Raw genomic sequence first — 15,387 nt, forward strand, 5'->3', positions numbered from 1 at the left:
GTGAGTGTGGGATTCATTCTGTATCTGTCAGTCTCTGGTATTGTGTGTGAGTGTAGGATTCATTCTGTGTCTGTCAGTCTCTGGTACTGTGAGTGAGTGTGGGATTCATTCTGTATCGGTCAGTCTCTGGTATTGTGTGTGAGTGTGGGATTCATTCTGTATCTGTCAGTCTCTGGTACTGTGAGTGAGTGAGGGATTCATTCTGTTTCTGTCAGTCTCTGGTACTGTGTGAGAAAGTGGGATTCATTCTGTATCTGTCAGTCTCTCGTACTGTGTGTGAGTGTGGGATTCATTCTGTATCTGTCAGTCACTGGTACTGTGTGAGAATGTGGGTTTCCTTCTGTATCTGTCAGTCTCTGGTACTGTGTGTGAATGTGGGATTCATTCTGTATCTTTCAGTCTCTGGTACTGTGTGTGAGTGTGGGCTTCATTCTGTATCTGTCAGTCTCTGGAACTGTGGGTGAGTGTGGGATTCATTCTGTCTCTGTCAGTCTCTGGTACTGTGTGTTCGTGTGGGATTCATTCTGTATCTGTCATTCTCTGGTACTGTGTGTGAGTGTGGGATTCATTCTGTATCTGTCAGTCTCTCGTACTGTGTGTTGGTGTGGGATTCATTCTGTATCTGTCATTCTCTGGTACTGTGTGTGAGTGTGGGATTCATTCTGTATCTGTCAGTCTCTGGTACTGTGTGTGAGTGTGGGATTCATTCTGTATCTGTCAGCCTTTGGTGCTGTGTGTGAGTGAGGGATTCATTATGTATCTGTCAGTCTTTGGTGCTGTGTGTGAGTGTGGGATTCATTCTGTATCTGTCAGTCACCGGTCCTGTGTGAGAATGTGGGTTTCATTCTGTATCTGTCAGTCTCTGGTACTGTGTGTGAATGTGGGATTCATTCTGCATCTGTCAGTCTCTGGTACTGTGTGAGAATGTGGAATTCATTCTGCATCTGTCAGTATCTGGTACTGTGTGTGAGTGTGGGATTCATTCTGTGTCTGTCAGTCTCTGGTAATGTGTGTGAGTGTGGGATTCATTCTGCATCTGTCAGTCTCTGGTGCTGCATGTGAGTGTGTGATTCATTCTGCATCTGTCAGTCTCTGGTCCTGTGTGTGAGTGTGTTATTCATTCTGCATCTGTTAGCAGCTGGTACTGTGAGTGAGTGTGGGATTCATTCTGCATCTGTCAGTCTCTGGTACTGTGTGTGAGTGTGGGATTCATTCTGGATCTGTTAGCAGCTGGTACTGTATGTGAGTGAGGGATTCATTCTGTATCTGTCAGTCTCTGGTACGATGAGTGAGTGTGGGATTCATTCTGCATCTGTCAGCCTCTGGTACTTCATGTGAGTGTGTGATTCATTCTGTATCTGTCAGTCACTGATACTGTGTGTGAGTGTGGGATTCATTCTGTATCGGTCAGTCTCTGGTATTGTGTGTGAGTGTGGGATTCATTCTTTATCTGTCAGTCTCTGGTACTGTGAGTGAGTTTGGGATTCATTCTGTTTCTGTCAGTCTCTGGTACTGTGTGAGAAAGTGGGATTCATTCTGTATCTGTCAGTCTCTCGTACTGTGTGTGAGTATGGGATTCATTCTGTATCTGTCAGTCTCTGGTACTGTGTGTGAGTGTGTGTTTCATTCTGTATCTGTCAGTCTCTGATCCTGAGTGTGAGTGTGGGATTCAATCTGTATCTGTCAGTCTCTGGTACTGTATGTGAGTGTGGGATTCATTCTGTATCTGTCAGTCTCTGGAACTGTGGGTGAGTGTGGGATTCATTCTGCATCTGTCAGTCTCTGGAACTGTGGGTGAGTGTGGGATTCATTCTGTGTCTGTCAGTCTCTGCTACGATGTGTGAGTGTGGGATTCATTCTGTATCTGTCAGTCTCTGGTACTGTGTGTGAGTGTGGGATTCAATCTGCATCTGTCAGTCTCTGGAACTGTGTGTGAGTGTGGGATTCATTCTGTATCTGTCAGTCTCTGGTACTGTGTGTGAGTGTGGGATTCATTCTGTATCTGTCAGTCCCTGGAACTGTGGGTGAGTGTGGGATTCATTCTGTACTGTTCAGTTTCTGGTACTGTACGTGAGTGTGGGATTCATTCTGCACCTGTCAGTCTCTGGTACTGTGTGTGAGTGTGGGATTCATTCTGTGTCTGTCACTCTCTGAAACTGTGTTTGAGTTTGGGATTCATTCCGTATCTGTCAGATTCTGGTACGATGTGTGAGTGTGGGATTCATTCTCTGTCTGTCAGTCTCTGGTACTGTGTGTGAGTGTGGGATTCATTCTGTGTCTGTCAGTCTCTGGTACTGTGTGTGAGTGTGGGATTCATTCTGCATCTGTCAGTCTCTCGTCCTGTGTGTGAGTGTGGGATTCATTCTGTATCTGTCAGTGTCTGGAACTGTGGGTGAGTGTGGGATTCATTCTGTATCTGTCAATCACTGGTACTGTGTGTGAATGTGGGATTCATTCTGCATCGGTCAGCCTCTGGTACTGTGTGTGAGTGTGGGATTCATTCTGTGTCTGTCAGTCTCTGGTACTGTGTTTTAGTGTGGGATTCATCCTGTATCTGTCAGTCTCTGGTACTGTGTGTGAGTATGGTATACATTCTGTATCTTTCAGTCGTTGGTACTGTATGTGAGTGTGTGATTCATTCTGCATCTGTCAGTCTCTGGAACTGTGGGTGAGTGTGGGATTCATTCTGCATCTGTCAGTCTCTGGTGCTGTGTGTGAGTGTGGGATTCATTCTGTATCTGTCAGTCACTGGTACTGTGTGTGAGTGTGGGATTCATTCTGCATCTGTCAGTCTCTGGTACTGCATGTGAGTGTGTGATTCATTCTGTATCTGTCAGTCTCTGGTACTGAGTGTGAGTGTGGGATTCATTCTGCATCTATCAGTCTCTGGTACTGTGTGTGAGTGTGGATTCATTCTGTATCTGTCAGCCTCTGGTACTGAGTGTGAGTGTGGGATTCATTCTGCATCTATCAGTCTCTGGTACTGTGTGTGAGTGTGGGATTCGTTCTGCATCTGTCAGTCTCTGGTACTGTGTGTGAGTGTGGGATTCATTCTGTATCTGTCAGTCTCTGGTACGATGTCTGAGTGTGGGATTCAATCTGCATCTGTCAGTCTCTGGAACTGTGGGTGAGTGTGGGATTCATTCTGTTTCTGTCAGTCTCTGGTACTGTGTCTGAGTGTGGGATTCATTCCGTATCTGTCAGTTCCTGGTCCTGTGTGTGAATGTGGGATTCATTCTGCATCTGTCAGTCTCTGGTGCAGCAGGTGAGTGTGGGATTCATTCTGCATCTGTCAGTCTCTGGTACTGTGTGTGAGTGCGGGATTCATTCTGTCTCTGTCAGTCTCTGGTACTGTGTGTGAGTGTGGGATTCATTCTGTATCTGTCAGTCTCTCGTGCTGTGTGTGAGTGTGGGATTCATTCTGCATCTGTCAGTGTCTGGAACTGTGGGTGAGTGTGGGATTCATTCTGTATCTGTCAATCACTGGTACAGTGTGTGAATGTGGGAATCATTCTTTATCTGTCAGTCTCTGGTACTGTGTGTGAGTATGGGATACATTCTGTATCTGTCAGTCGTTGGTCCTGCATGTGAGTGTGGGATTCATTCTGCATCTGTCAGTCTCTGGTGCTGTGTGTGAGTGTGGGATTCATTCTGTATCTGGTCGTAGCTCGTACTGTGTGTGAGTGTGGGATTCATTCTGCATCTGCAAGTCTCTGGTACGATGTGTGAGTGTGGGATTCATTCTGCATCTGTCAGCCTCTGGTACTGTGTGTGAGTGTGTGATTCATTCTGTATCTCTCAGACTCTGGTACTGTGTGTGAATGTGGGCTTCATTCTGTGTCTGTCCGTCTCTGGTGCAGCAGGTGAGTGTGGGATTCATTCTGCATCTGTCAGTCTCTGGAACTGTGGGTGAGTGTGGGATTCATTCTGTATCTGTCAGTCTCTGGAACTGTGGGTGAGTGTGGGATTCATTCTGTACCTGTCAGTCTGTGGGACTGCGTGTGGGTGTGGGATTCATTCTGTGTCTGTCAGTCTCTGATACTGCATGCGAGTGTGGGATTAATTGTGTATCTGTCAGTCTCTGGTACTGTGTATTAGTGTGGGATTCATTCTGTATCTGTCAGTCTCTGGTACTGTGTGTTAGTGTGGGATTCATTCTGTATCTGTCAGTCTCTGGTGCTGTGTTTTAGTGTGGGATTCATCCTGTATCTGTCAGTCTCTGGTACTGGGTGTGAATGTGGGATTCATTCTGTATCTTTCACTCTCTGATACTGTGTTTGAGTTTGGGATTCATTCTGCATCTGTCAGTCTCTGGTACGATGTGTGAGTTTGGGATTCATTCTGTATCTGTCACTCTCTGATACTGCATGTGAGTTTGGGATTCATTCTGTATCTGTCAGTCTCTGGTACCATGTGTGAGTGTGGGATTCATTCTGCATCTGTCAGTCTCTGGTACTGTGTGTGAGTGTGGGATTCATTCTGTATCTGTCAGTGACTGGTACTGTGTGAAAATGTGGGATTCATTCCGTATCTGTCAGACTCTGGTTCTCTGTGTTAGTTTGGGATTCATTCAGTATCTGTCACTCTGATACTGCATGTGAGTTTGGGATTCATTCTGTATCTGTCAGTCTCTGGTACTATGTGTGAGTGTGGGATTCATTCTGCATCTGTCAGTCTCTGGTACTGTGTGTGAGTGTGAGATTCATTCTGTATCTGTCAGTGACTGGTACTGTGTGAAAATGTGGGATTCATTCCGTATCTGTCAGTCTCTGGTACTGTGTGTGAGTGTGGGATTCATTCTGTGTCTGTCAGTTGCTGGTACTGTGTGTGAGTGTGGGATTCATTCTGTATCTGTCAGTCTCTGGTACTATGTGTGAGCATGCGATTCTTACTTTACCTCTCAGTCTCTAGTGCTTTATGAGAGTGTGGGGTGAACTCGGTTTCTGTCAGTCTCTGGTACTGTCTGCCTGTGTGGGATTCATGCTGTCACTCTCATCTCTGGTGCTGTGTGTGAGTGTGGGATTCATTCTGTATCTGTCAGTATCTGGTACTGTGTGTGAGTGTGGGATTCATTCTGTATCTGTCATTCTCTGGTGCTGTATGTGAGTGTGGGATTCATTCTGTATCTATCAGTCTCTGGTACTGTGTGTGAGTGTGGGATTCATTCCATGTCTGTCAGTCTCTGGTATTATGTGTGAGTATGCGATTCTTACTTTACCTCTCAGTCTCTAGTGCTTTATGAGAGTGTGGGATGAACTCGGTATCAGTCAGTCCTTGGTGCTGTCTGCCTGTGTGGGATTCATTCTCTATCTATCATCTCTGGTACCATACTTGTGTGTGGGATTCACTCTATGTCTGGCAACCTCTTATGCTGGATGTGAGTTTGGGATTCCTTCTGCTTCTGTCAGTCTCTGGTATGGTATTTGAGTGTGGGATTCATTCTGTGTCTGTGTGTCTCTGTACTGTATCTGTGTGTGAGATTCATTCTGTATCTGTATATAATTATTCGCTCAGATTACGTTATGGCGTTCAATACTGTAACTTTAATACCTTAATGTTGAAATATTTTTTTCTCATTTTGTCGTTGGTAAATATGGATACACTTTAGGATTTGATGCTGGAGGTTTTAATCAGATAATTTGTGTGCTTTTTGGACTCCTATTAAATCTGTATCTCTGTGAGTAATATTGTGAATGATAATGTATCTTTAAAACTGATATTTTTGAATTGGTATATAATGTGTGGATGAGTCTGTCCTAAATTAATTGATACTGCATCTTTAAATTTATTTTATAACATTTTTCGACTCATGTGTAATGTGTATCTCAGTCTGTGCAAATAGAATTGATGCTGTATCTTTAAATCTCATACTATGAGTGTATTATAAACTGGTATCTAATTTGTTTCTCAGGTTACACTGTCACAGCATTTCTCAATCTGATACTGTACATGAGTTTTGGACTTGCAATTTGTATCTCTTCATATGCTATTCGAATGGATACTGCATGAATTAAACTCAAGTGTGTGTGAGAGTTCTGGGCGAGTATTCAATTTGAATCTCGGGGTATCTGGTATTTAATTCATGGCTAATGTTGCCCTTTTGTGAAATGGACAACCTGAAAGCGTGACTTTGGACTGGGATTTTTGTATCTTCCTGTCAGCGGGACTGAGTTCGGGGGAAATGGAAACAGCGTCTGCCTCACCTGCTCTGTTTGACTGTTGGATTGAAAATGTGTCTCTGGAACCTGGGATCAGTGTGGGCCTGACCACTTCTGCTGTCTGAGACTGTGGACCTGATGGCCTGTCTGTGTCTCTGAGCTCTGTGAATGATAATATACCTACTGTGTGTGAGAAGGAGCTGGCTGCACTGTTCCTTTGCCTCGGGTGGAGGAAACTTCACATTCATTCTGGATCCTTCAATGGTTTGCCTGTGGAAAGAAACGTATCTCTTGTAACTCAAGAACAGGTGAGGTAGAAAATACAAAAGTGATCAGTTTAATATCTCTGTTAATAATTATTTTGAATATCCACAAATGAAAACCAGTGATACAAAGAGTGTCAGTGTCTGACTCCACTGCAGTACTGCAGCACTCAGCTTCTGTATACCAGGTGTGTTGGGCGATTTTAAAACAATTTAGTGATATCCAGACACAACCCAACCACTGCACTGATCCATGAATGGGACTACCCGATGGGGAGGGGCCTTTGTACCGGTCAGGTTTCTAATCCCCTCTCCCATGGGATTAACCATTCAACTGAAAGCAAAGAGCCGCTGTTTAAATTGTGTCCTTCACACTTCTCACCTGGTGCCTGCAATAGATGCTCTTTGTATAACTCCCCACGTCCTGACTGTCCGGCTCTGTTTCCACTGTTCACTGTCCAATAACAATAAACACGGTGATGTGGAGATGCCGGTGATGGACTGGGGTTGACAATTGTAAACAATTTTACAACACCAAGTTATAGTCCAGCAATTTTATTTTAAATTCACAAGCTTTCGGAGACTTCCTCCTTCCTCAGGTAAATGTTCAGGAGCTCCTGAACATTTACCTGAGGAAGGAGGAAGTCTCCGAAAGCTTGTGAATTTAAAATAAAATTGCTGGACTATAACTTGGTGTTGTAAAATTGTTTACAATAAACAGGGTGAGACTGGAACTAAACCAGGAACAATTCACTACTGGTTTGGGGAGAGAAAGCAGCAATGATTTTAATAGCAGGTTCTTCCCATTCAGTCTCCCTTCCCCTGGACACACCCTGTACACACACAGCCCGAGAATGCCCTCTCCCTTCCCCCGCTCACTCCATGTTCCGGGACCAGTTCCTGATCCACTCCGCCTCTTACAAACAGCCCCCGGACTCCCCCTGACCTTCCCCCGGACTCAATGCCGATCTCTGAGCCCATCTGCGGACACGGTCCCGAAGCGATGAGCTGCTGTAACGAGGCTGCTCTTTGCTCCCTTCCCCCGGGGGCCGTGATCTCTCCATTCCCGGCTGTTTTAAACCATCTTCTTCCGCTCACTGAGGGAATGTCGCCCACAGGCCGAGCTGGCGGGGGGGGAGCGCGCATGCGCTCTTCTGCTCACCAGCAAGCAGCGCTGGGGGCGGGGCTGAGTCACGCATGCGCAGATATCTGGTTTAATTCCCAATCCAAAAATCGATGGAAACTTTCCCCAATTGGAATTTTTCAGAGTCTGAGCAAAGGAAGTGGGGGAAAGGTCAGAGGGAATGGGGTCCACAGGCAGTGCAGGAACAGGCACCAGAATGGGAAACAGATGGGATTCCACCAGTGCCGAACGCTGGAATCCAGACTGACTTTACAATCTCCAACTGTTAAACTGGATGTTTCCATCCCTGCTGTTTCTCTCGGTATCTTTTGATGGTAAATAGACTTTCAGAGATAAAGTGGGACGTTTTGAAATGAGCCAATGTGTTCTGTTCATTCTTGGCCCCTTTACCGATTAAGTAACGTGTGACTCCGAAACTGAAGGCAGGATTTCTCAAACCAATCCTGGAGAAACATGGGAGAAACGTTGGAGTCGGTGTATTTGCTGGTACTGTGCAGGATTAATACCTGACAGCAACAGTCCCAGGTTAATATAATCAGAGTGAGACTCTCGGTCACTGAGAGTCATCGCGAACGGATCTGATTTGCAAAACCGAATATGGTACAACAGGCAAGACAGTGTTAAATTCGGCCCACATTGATTTTCTCACTCTCTGCACTGTCGCTGACTGTTGGATTAATAGTGTGTCCGTCTTTGGTATATCAGTGAGAGATAAGAATGCATCTTCTGTCTCTCCAACGGGATTTTCTGCATAAAACGCAACTTTACAGGTCAGACTGGAACTGATACTGTGGCGCTGTGCCTCTCCGCTCGCTCTGTGATCGTATTTGTCTCTCTTTCTCTCCCGCTCTGATGGTTGGATGCAGCTATTGGGGTTGATATGAACACAATGAAGTGTAAGATTGAAAGTGTGTATGTGTGTGTCTCTCTCTCTCTAGTGCTGGACATGAAGGTGGGATACTGTCTAATATAAACAGAGAGAATGGGGTGTCCGGGCCTCACTGTAACTGGGGATGGGTTCGGCTCCAGTCCAGTTCATGGTCATTTTCTTTTCACAGATTCAGGGCGAGAGTCTCTGTGAAACGGTAACACTGGCGGAGAAACTCCGCGTCACAACTCAACCCCAACACATGAGATTCTCCAAATCAGCTGGAATAAGGTGTTTGTGAAATGCTGAACCCGTCTGGGAGGGGATGTGTGGGGAGATAGAATCGGGTGTGGGACTGAAATGGAAGCAGGCGGGTTGACTAGTTATAGAAGGGACTGTATTTCGGCAGGAATATTACTGACTGTTAATTGTAACGGGGCTTATTTAAAAGCTCCGGGTTCCTGGGAATCCTTGAATATGAAGCCCGAGTCTGTCAGGGTTTGTGCGGAGCGCTGTGTTTCGGTTCTATTATCGATAAACGGTTTGAAATTGGCGGGTGGAGAAAGCTGGAGGTGGAGCTGGAAGATCAGAGGCCGCTCTCCGCCCTGTCCATCACTCTGACTCCTCCCCTCCCGCCCTCTCTATTTGATCCCCATGTGGAACCAACGCGGGTTGGTGGACTCGAAACACGGTGTATTTGTCAATAAGGTGAAAGGCGAGTAATATTTCTGATCTCCTGGGCACCAGGCCGTTCACTGTTATTTGTTTCTGTACAGAGTTACATTTCAGTGATTCCCCAGTGAGTTTGATGCGTTATGTAAATAATCCAACAAAATGGAACAGAAACGGAGCGAAGCGCTGAATCCCACAGATGTTGAAAGGTTAGTCGAGCAGTTCTGGTGATGCTTTACGAGCCCAGCATGGCAAGTAGTTGAAATAAATACAAGAAATCTGGTGATGTGTGGACTGGGGTCCATAAGTTACCGTTTAAAGTACCGGACTGTGGTCGGTGCCCCGACTCCAGTCCCATTAATACCTCATCTCGTCCACAACGAGACAAAAAGCAGCTCAAAGCAACACTGGTAGCAAGATATCAGCGTCTCCCTTCAGACAGTAACCAGCCCTTTCACAGATACAGTGGGTGGCTCTGAAAAGAGCCTTTACATCGAGTTACATCGAAATTACGGCACAGAAACAGGCCATTCGGCCCAATTGCTCTGATGCCGGCGTTTCTGCTGCTCACGCGCCTCCTCCTTCCTGACTTCATCTAACCCTATCGGCATATCCTTCCATTCCTTTCTCTCTCATGTGCTGATCTATCTTCCCCTTAAATGCATCAATACTATTGGCCTCAGCTATCCTGAGAAACCCTATCATTATCTTAAAAAAATTTATCAGGTCAACCCTCAGCCTTCACTTTTCTACTGAAACGAGACCCAGTCTGCTCAGCCTTTCCTGATAAGAATATCCTTTCATTTCTGGTATCATCCTTGTGAATCTTATTTGCATCTTCTCCAATGCCCCTATGTCTATAATATGGAGACCAGAACTGTTCGCACTATTCCAAATGTGGTCGAACCAAGATTCCATACTCGTTGAGCATTACTTCTTAGCTTTTCAATACTATCCCTCTCGAAATGAATCCTCGTGTTTGATTTGCCTTTTTATCACCAGCGTCGCTACTTTCAGTAATTTGTTCATCTGCACCATGAGATCCCTTTGCTCCTCTATCCCGTTTAGACTCTTATTATCCAAACAGTATGTGATCTCCTTATTCTTCATTCTGCAAGTTTATTAATGTCCTCTTGAATTTTGACACATTATTCCTTTGTATTAAAGACATCCCCCAATTTGATGTCATCAGCAAATTTTGAAATTGTACATCCGATTCCGGAATCCAAATCATTATTGTAAATTGTGAAGAACAGTGTTCCCAGCACCGATTCCTGTGGAACTCCACTTCCCAACTATTGCCAGTCTGAGTACCGACCCTGGACCTCTATTCTCGGTTTTCTGTTTTGTAGCCAGCTTCCGATCCATTCTAAAACCTGTCCACGTGCTCTGATGTCAGGGGATATACGAGAATGGATTAGGAAAAAAAGGAGGGCTTTTGGCAGATACAAAAGGCTAAAGACGGAGGAAGCCCTAGAGGAGAACAAAAAGTGCAGGGGGATACTTAAAAAAGAAATTAGGAGATCAAGGAGGGGCCATGAAATAACACTGGCGAGCAAAATAAAGGAAAATCCTAAGATGTTTTATAAGTATATTAAGGGTAAGAGGATGACTAGGGAAAAAATAGGGCCCATTAGGGACAAAAATGGCAATCTGTGTGTGGAGCCGGCAGATGTAGGAGGGGTTCTAAATGAATTTTTTGCATCTGTTTTCACTATGGAGAAGGACGATGTGGACATAGAAATACGGCAGGGGGACTGTGATATACTCGAACATATTAACATCGAGCGGGAGGAGGTATTGGCGGTTTTAGCAGGCCTTAAAATGGATAAATCCCCAGGCCCGGACGAAATGTATCCCAGGCTACTGTATGAGGCAAAGGAAGAGATTGCGGGGGCTCTAACACATATATTCGGAACTTCTCTGGCCACAGGGGATGTGCCAGAGGACTGGAGAACCGCTAATGTAATACCATTATTCAAGAAGGGGAGTAGGGAAAAACCGGGGAACTACAGACCAGTGAGCCTAACATCAGTGGTAGGAAAATTATTGGAAAAAATTCTGAAGGACAAAATTCGTCTCCACTTGGAGAAGCAAGGATTAATCAGGGATAGTCAACATGGCTTTGTCAAGGGAAGATCATGTCTGACTAATATGATTGAATTTTTTGAGGGGGTGACTAGGCGTGTGGATGAGGGTAACGCAGTGGATGTGGTATACATGGATTTCAGTAAGGCCTTCGATAAAGTCCCCCACAGGAGACTGGTCAAGAAGGTACGAGCCCATGGAATCCAGGGTGCCTTGGCACTTTGGACACAAAACTGGCTTAGTGGCAGAAGGCAGAGGGTGATGGTCGAAGGTTGTTTTTGTGACTGGAAGCCTGTGGCCAGTGGGGTACCACAGGGATCGGTGCTGGGTCCCTTGCTGTTTGTGGTCTACATTAATGACTTGGATATGAATGTAAAAGGTATGATCAGTAAGTTCGCTGATGATACAAAAATTGGTAGGGTGGTAAATAGCGAGGAGGATAGCCTCAGTCTGCAGGACGACATAGATGGGTTGGTCAGATGGGCGGAACAGTGGCAGATGGAATTTAACCCGGAAAAGTGTGAGGTGATGCACTTTGGAGGGACTAACAAGGCAAGGGAATACACAATGAATGGGAGGACCCTAGGCAAGACAGAGGGTCAGAGGGATCTTGGTGTGCAAGTTCACAGATCCCTGAAGGCGGCGGAACAGGTAGATAAGGTGGTAAAGAAGGCATATGGGATACTTGCCTTTATTAGCCGAGGCATAGAATATAAGAGCAAGGAGGTTATGATGGAGCTGTATAAAACACTGGTTAGGCCACAGCTGGAGTACTGTGTGCAGTTCTGGTCGCCACACTACAGGAAGGATGTGATCGCTTTGGAGAGGGTGCAGAGGAGATTCACCAGGATGTTACCAGGACTGGAGCGCTTCAGCTATGAAGAGAGACTGGGAAGATTGGGTTTGTTTTCCTTGGAGCAGAGGAGGCTGAGGGGGGACATGATTGAGGTGTACAAAATTATGAGGGGCACAGATAGGATGGATACTAAGGAGCTTTTTCCCTTCGTTGAGGGTTCTATAACAAGGGGACATAGATTCAAGGTAGAAGGCGGGAGGTTTAGAGGGGATTTGAGAAAGAACTTTTTCAACCAGAGGGTGGTTGGAGTCTGGAACTCACTGCCTGAAAGGGTTGTGGAGGCAGGAACCCTCACAACATTCAAGAAGCATTTGGATGAGCACTTGAAATGCCATAGCATACAAGGCTACGGACCAAATGCTGGAATATGGGATTAGAGTAGACAGGGCTGATGGCCGGCGCGGACACGATCGGCCGAAGGGCCTCTATCCGTGCTGTATGACTCTATGACTCTATGACTCTATGAACTTAGCCATGAGTCTACAATGCGGTACATTATCGAAGGCCTTCGGAAAATCCAAATATATCACATCTACAACATGAACCTAGTCTATCTGTTCCTTCTTCAAATGATTTGATAAGTTTGGTCCTGTCCTTGCCCTGTTATTAGATTAAATCTTTGTTTTATGTGTTCATGGGATGTGGGCGTCGCTGGTGAGGCCGGCATTTCATCCCCATTCCAAATTGCCCTTGAGAAGGTGGTGGTGAGCCGCCTTCTTGAACCGTTGCAGTCTGTGTGGTGAAGGTTCTCCCACAGTGCTGTTAGGAAGGGAGTTCCAGGATTTTAACCCAGCGACGATGAAGGAACGGCGACATATTTACAAGTCGAGATGGTGTTTGACTTGGAGCAGAACGTGCAGGTGGTGTTGTTCCCATGTGCCTGCTGCCCTTGTCCTTCCAGGTGGTAGAGGTCGCGGGTTTGGGAGGTGCTGTCGAAGAAGCCTTGGCGAGTTGCTGCAGTGCATCCTGTGGATGGTACACACTGCAGCCACAGTGTGCCGGTGGTGAAGGGAGTGAATGTTTATGGTGGTGGATGGGGTGCCAATCAAGCGGGCTGCTTTGTCCTGGATGTTGTCGAGCTTCTTGAGTGTTGTTGGAGCTGCACTCATCCAGGCAAGTGGAGATTATTCCATCACACTCCTGACTTGTGCCTTGTAGATGGTGGAAAGGCTTTGGGGAGTCAGGAGGTGAGTCACTCGCCGCAGAATACCCAGCCTCTGACCTGCTCTTGTAGCCACAGTATTTATATGGCTGGTCCAGTTAAGTTTCTGGTCTATGGTGACCACCAGGATGCTGATGGTGGCGATGGTAATGCCGTTGAATGTCAAGGGGAGGTGGTTAGAATCTCTCTTTTTGGAGATGGTCATTGCCTGGCATTTGTCTGGCGCGAATTTTACTTGCCACTTATGAGCCCAAGCTTGGATGTTGTTCAGGTCTTGCTGCATGCGTGCTCAGACTGCGAATGGAACTGAACACTGTGCAATCATCAGCGAACATCCCCATTTCTGACCTTATGATGGAGGGAAGGTAATTGATGGAGCAGCTGAAGATGGTTGGGCCTCGGAAACTGCCTTGAGGAATTCCTGCAGCAGTGTCCTGGGGCTGAGATGATTGGCCACCAACAACCACTACGATCTTCCTTTTTGCTAGGTATGACTCCAGCCACTGGAGAGTTTTCCCCCTGATTCCCATTGTCTTCAATTTTACGAGGGCTCCTTGCTGCCACACTCGGTCAAATGCTGCCTTGATGTCAAGGGCAGTCACTCTCACCTCACCTCTGGAATTCAGCTCTTTTGTCCATGTTTGGACCAAGGCTGTAATGAGGTCTGGAGCCGAGTGATCCTGGCGGAACCCAAACTGAGCATCGGTGAGCAGGTTATTGGTGAGTAAGTGCCACTTGATAGCACTGTCGAAGACACCTTCCATCACTTTGCTGATGATTGAGAGTAGACTGATGGGGCGGTAATTGGCCGGATTGGATTTGTCCTGCTTTTTGTGAACAGGACATACCTGGGCAATTTTCCACATTGTCGGGTAGATGCCAGTGTTGTCGCTGGACTGGAACAGCTTGGCTGGAGGCGCAACTAGTTCTGGAGCACAATTCATCAGCACTACAGCCGGGTTGTTGTCGTGGCCCATAGCCTTTGCTGTATTCAGTGCACTCAGCCGTTTCTTGATATCACGTGGAGTGAATCGAATTAGCTGAAGACTCGCTTTTCTGATGGTGGGGATATCGGGAGGAGGCCGAGATGGATCATCCATTCAGCACTTCTGGCTGAAGATGGTTGCAAACGCTTCAGCCTTGTCTTTTGCACTCACGTGCTGGACTCCGCCATCGTTGAGGATGGGGATGTTTACAGAGCCTCCACCTCCCGTTATGTGTTTAATTATCCAGCACCATTCACGACTGGATGTGACAGGACTTCAGAGTTCAGCATAGTTCCCCTTTCGCAGGACCTGTGAACACGGCGCACATGGAACTGCAGTCCTGCCCAGGATGAGCGAAACTTGGTCTTGGCCCGATATTTACCGCCGGATTTTCCTCTTCCAGGCATTTCCACAATCTCACAAACACTTTCACAAAGAATGAAGAAATCTTCCCTAACTCGCCCTTCTTATACCTTCTGGAGGAATACAGTGGAGCCACTTTTGATGGGTCTCTCTCAGAGTGTTTACACTGCCCCCTCACCCTCCCTGATACTCTATCTTTCAACTGCTGTAATATTGTCCTTTAGCAATATTGCTACTCCTCCTCCTTTCCCTACTTCTCTGTCCTTTCTAAAGATCTTATAAACTTGAATATTAAGCTGCCATTTGTGCCCAGTTGGCAGTCAGGTCTCCGTAATAATTTAATGAAATTATTTAACTTTACTTGATGGCTGATGTGAATTGCGGCAAAGTGTATTTCCACTGGTCAAGTATTGCAGGGATCGACGATCTCTTCAGTCCGATATCAGGTGAAGAATTACTGGCTGTTGTGTAATTTCCATTGATTGGGGCTTGGCGTCATCGACTGGACGGAAACGGGAACTGCAACAGAGCGAGAAAGGATCCGTCAGAAACCAGTTTAAATGAAGTACAAAATGCAACAGCCTGCAGTGCCTGTTCAGGATCTGATTGTTGGGAACTATTTTGTTGATGGCTATTTTTAGCGATGGTGGTATCGTGGTGAGTATAGCTGCCCCGGGTTCGATCCCCGGCGATTGCAATTAATCTACTTTCTTCAGAACCTCCAAATTTGTTGCTGTTCAGCTGGACTTTGTTCCCCAATCACAAACGGGTATAATTAGAGAGAAATGTTTTCAACGATGATTTATTTTCCCTATAGAATGAATGGA

At 46.1% G+C, this 15,387-nt stretch overlaps 1 long non-coding RNA gene across 1 annotated transcript in view; it reads right to left on the reverse strand.

Moving 5' to 3' along the window:
• Positions 1–6,895, reverse strand: part of LOC137307009 (uncharacterized) — a 50,379-nt gene extending 43,484 nt beyond the window's left edge. Inside the window, exons 1-2 of the long non-coding RNA XR_010958985.1 lie at positions 6,804–6,895; positions 6,343–6,428 (exon numbers count right to left, since the gene is read on the reverse strand). This is a non-coding gene — a long non-coding RNA (uncharacterized lncRNA). The remainder of the gene's footprint in view (positions 1–6,342; positions 6,429–6,803) is intronic.
• Positions 6,896–15,387: the final 8,492 nt, after the last annotated feature.

Source organism: Heptranchias perlo, chromosome X (genome assembly GCF_035084215.1).
Source record: "Heptranchias perlo isolate sHepPer1 chromosome X, sHepPer1.hap1, whole genome shotgun sequence".
Lineage (NCBI taxonomy): Eukaryota > Metazoa > Chordata > Chondrichthyes > Hexanchiformes > Hexanchidae > Heptranchias > Heptranchias perlo.